The sequence below is a fragment of the Bidens hawaiensis genome, unplaced genomic scaffold (assembly GCF_021521415.1).
Source record: "Bidens hawaiensis isolate Kalapana, Puna unplaced genomic scaffold, B.hawaiensis_p1.1 tig00004868_1, whole genome shotgun sequence".
NCBI classification, from domain to species: domain Eukaryota; kingdom Viridiplantae; phylum Streptophyta; class Magnoliopsida; order Asterales; family Asteraceae; genus Bidens; species Bidens hawaiensis.
The window spans coordinates 183,945-188,304 of record NW_027491307.1 but is presented as its reverse complement, the minus strand read 5'-3'; the positions used below and the strand labels follow the sequence as shown (position 1 = coordinate 188,304).

General features: G+C 38.1%; 1 pseudogene across 1 annotated transcript; it reads right to left on the bottom strand.

Annotated features, from left to right (window-relative positions):
• Positions 1 to 1,456: 1,456 nt before the first annotated feature.
• Positions 1,457 to 3,987, bottom strand: LOC143628306 (subtilisin-like protease SBT1.7; annotated as a pseudogene). The gene is made up of 3 exons (XR_013152726.1): positions 2,398 to 3,987; positions 2,165 to 2,326; positions 1,457 to 2,021 (listed from the first exon to the last, which is right to left on the bottom strand). The product of XR_013152726.1 is annotated as a subtilisin-like protease SBT1.7 (transcript).
• Between the last annotated feature and the right edge of the window lie 373 nt (positions 3,988 to 4,360).

Below are 4,360 nucleotides of genomic sequence, written 5' to 3'. Positions count from 1 at the left end.
TTTAACCTCTACCTGACAACTTTTTATACTTTTTATTTTCTTCTATAGTTTTAAATATATTATCATTTAAAAATAAAGAAACTTACCGTTGTGTCGTGCTCATTTTTTTAACATTCGATATAAATTTCGTTCAATACCGAGTTAAAGATTATACTGCACATATCAACGAAGCATGAATGCACAACCTAAATATGAAATCATAATACTAAAAATACTAAAGGTGGTTAAAGCATCCGATGCCCATCTATTTTTTTTTTCACAAAAATAAAAACAAGCCCTTCAAATATTACCACAACTCAACTTAGGAATAATTTGAAGAATCTCATTACATTATACATTTATAATTTATATACAAAAATTAGTAGCACATTTATTTTTAATCGTTACACATAATAATTCACTTTTTAACCTTAAATTAACTGGTTTGGTTACATAATTGTATGCTATTTTCTAAAATAAAATAATCTCATATTTGTGACAATATTAATTTTAATCATAACTTGACTCATTAACTTATTTGTGTCATGTCGAACCCACTTAAAATCATGTCGTGCCCGGGGTTGTTTCACGTCGTGCTGAACCATGAACACCCAAAATTGTTACGTGATTACCAAGGCCTGTGTCCAAACACTCGTTGCATCGTGCAGGACCCGAGATTCTCTTTGAAATGTTATTTGGTGCCATCTACTAGAGCTTGAAGAATTCCCAAAGGTCCCACGTATTCACGGCCACTACGTTGTTGTATACCTACGGATATATCTCTCTATAGCAAAACAATTACTAGTACACTTATTGTAATTCCCAATACAAGAGTAAAAACATGGATAAACACCCATATGATCCCATAGACCTCTTTTAAATATTTCAATCTAGAAAAATAATTGATAGCTTGTAATTATGTTGTATCAATTATTTTAAGAAAAATAAAACAAAAAAATTGTGTATTAACGACGACTATTCATCTATCTCAATATAAATTAAGAAACGAAATTCGTTTATTTATAAACATAACTAGGCAATAAAAAACGTGTATTTTTCGTTTATGAAAAAACATGCGCTAGCGCACTGTTGGAAGAAAAACACGTTAATGCATGTTATGTATTTTAAACGGGATAATGACCAATATATTACCAACAACATTCATTGACTAACAATTATATGAAGCTCGCATAATAGATTTACGGCCTACAGTTTAAGTGTATACATGCCTATATGCTGTTGGTTAAAAAACGGAAGGATGTCAAATAGATTTATCGCATGTCAGTTCTAATATGTTAGATCCGGCAGTTTAGAAAGTGGCCATTTTGGCCGGGTATTTTCGGTTTGGATGGATTGATTAAGGAATGCTGTTGGTAAAAGGGGCATTTTGATCATTATCCCATTTTAAATCATTATATAATTTACTTTTTGCATCACTTGAATAGGATAGTTTAACATCTTTTGTGTGTGCATCAATTCAAAGCGGTATCTTATATACCATTTCTTGATCTTAAGGTGTCTTCCCAGCATAAGCAATTGCAGATACGATCGGACTTCGAACCACATGACTTCCATTCACCTCGTGCCAACTTAGATACCCATTGTTACCAAAATACCGACCCTTGATCGGATTAGAACCATTTATATCAACATCAACGATGACCTCAAACTTGGACGTGCTGTGTCTACCTTCAAAAAATATTATAGAAGGCTTGACAACCACTCTCATACCAATAATAGGAGTATACACCTCGGCTCGATATGAAAACTTGACGTCCCGACGTTCGTTAACACTCTGTGGAACGTGTAACGGGCGGTATCTGTGCTGTTTAACACAAGAATAAACGAAGGGTAGTTAAGATCAACGGTTGCGTTGTTACAAACAGTCTCTAATTTCTTCGAAATGATTTGGATTTGGTGTTGCGTGTAGTTCAATGCGCAGAGATAATTGATGTAATCTTGCGTTTGAATGTCGTATACCAAACCGAGATTCATGGCTTTGTTTGGATTAACATGTCCCGAACCGTAGTCCAGAGGAGTACCTGGTTTTAGTTAGAGAGAATAATGTATTGTTAGTCTTTATTGCTATATGATTGGATGGTCGCCATATTTAGAAGATACATTTATTTTAAATTATTTTCGTTGCATTCCTATAAATAGTTGATCGACAATATACTATAGGTACCTTGTTTACGTGTGATCATGTCCATGATTACGTTTTCGTTGTTATCTAGAATATCGGCTGTTGTCATCATGGCAGATCGAATTGCGGCTGGACTCCAGTCACGATGGGTAGATTTCAGTAACGCAGCCACGCCTACCACATGTGGAGAAGCCATGGATGTACCTGTTAGATATAATGCGTATATTATTAATTAGTTAATTTCTATGCAATTATATATATTTGATTATTAATACCTGAATCGACCTTATAATCACTGAATAAATAATCATCTCCGATTTGCGCAGTTTCTCTATTGGGCGCCCATGCAGCCAAGATATCGACACCTGGAGCCAAAAGATCGGGTTTTAGGATCCATGGAGATCGCAGGCTAGGTCCTCTTGATGAGAAGTATGCAACTTGTGGAGCTGGTTTAATACCCAATAAAGTTTCACCATACTTAACGCTAATAAACGCATTCTTTGTGTTAATTATATACTTTTTTAACAGTTTTCCAACCTTGGGTTCCAGTACAACGAATGGCAAATAGAAGTCCCCTGGCTGGAGAAAGTAACCAAAGTCTTAACTAAAGATAGCGCCGGCAGCTCCGGTGGCATTGAGTTCATAGACTGATACTTCATCATCAAATTCACAGAAAATGTACTTGCCTTTAACATCTTTGGGATCAAGGGAATTATAAGCACAAGTTTCTTTGCTTCTATTTCCATATCCGTAGTATATGTGAACCTTCTCTACCAACAGATCTTTTGGGAAAACCGATTTCCCGATTAGCGTCCCGTAGTTCGGATCACCTGGTGTAACATAAGCAGCAAAATCTCGGTCTACTGTTCCCGCACCAACAGTAGTGATCCATGGAGCTCCATTGTTGATACTGTATGCACGAGGACCAGAATTACCAGCTGAGCAAGATACAAAGATCCCTTTCCCCATGGCGGCAAATGCCCCAATTGCAATAGGGTTTTGGTAAAACGGTGTCTCGCCAACGATAAAGACATCAGGTCCACACCGTCTTCTATGGCTTGATCCATTCCAGCTAGCGTGTCAGTTGCTGCAGCGTGATATGAGTTCTCTAAGAATAACACTTTGTACATGGCTAACCGAGCCTTGGGTGCTATTCCAGTGGCTGTCCCATTGGCATACCCGAAATAATTAGCAAACTGAACAAAACTACCGGCAGCTGTTGAAGATGTATGTGTTCCATGCCCAAAAGAATCCCTAGGGGAATCATAGTCGTCTGTTGTTGATATGTTTTCCTTTCGATGTTTCATCCCCTTGCTAAACGAACGCGCACCGATAAGCTTTTTGTTACAAAAGCCTTTGGTTTCACAAGCTCCATGCCAACGAGAAGGTACTGCTGACATTCCTTGGTCGTTAAAACACTCACTTTCTGGCAAAATTCCGGTGTCAAATATGCCAATTATCGTATCTTCACCAAAATCAGAAACAGGCCATAGTCCAGCATGTTTCTCTAGTCCCAGAAACTTCGGCGTGTGCGTCGTGTGAAGCTGGCCAAGAGTCTCCTCAATGGTTGCAAGATGGCCGGGCATCTGTTCAAGCTGCTTGAGCTGGGACTTGGTGAGCACCGCGCTGAATCCATCCATGACATGGTTATATGTGTAGAGATGCGTCACGGGAACTTCATCGGATAATGATGACAGTACAGAAGTGTACCAGTTGTGGTGATCAGAGAAGGGTGATGGCTTCATTGATTTGTCCATATGAATAATGTACGATTGATGATCATCTGAAGAAGAAGATGATGATGATATGATTGTGGAAGAGAGAATAAAGATGAGGAGAAGGTTCATAGATTGTGGGATTTGGCTAGATTATGTTGTGAACGATATCTTAACAGATGTAGTTTGGATTGCAGCCGAATGCATGCGCTATTTAAGGACATGATGATGTAATTGTGACCATTAATAAGGGTCAAGTCTAGCTTTATATGTGTGGCCACTGTGATAATGCGTTCTGGGGAGTCAATGTTGATGGCCAATTATTAGTTATCTGTGGGTGCGTTTACGATTCGGTTCGAAAACCGAACCGTGAAACCGTCCAAACCGGTTATTGGCTCGATTTCATGGTTGGTTTTCCTTATTTTTCGGTCAGTTGGTTTCAAAAATTTTAAACATAGCGAACGATTTGGTTTACGGTTTGTACCGAAAAACCAACAGTATAAACCGGACCGGACCGTCTAAT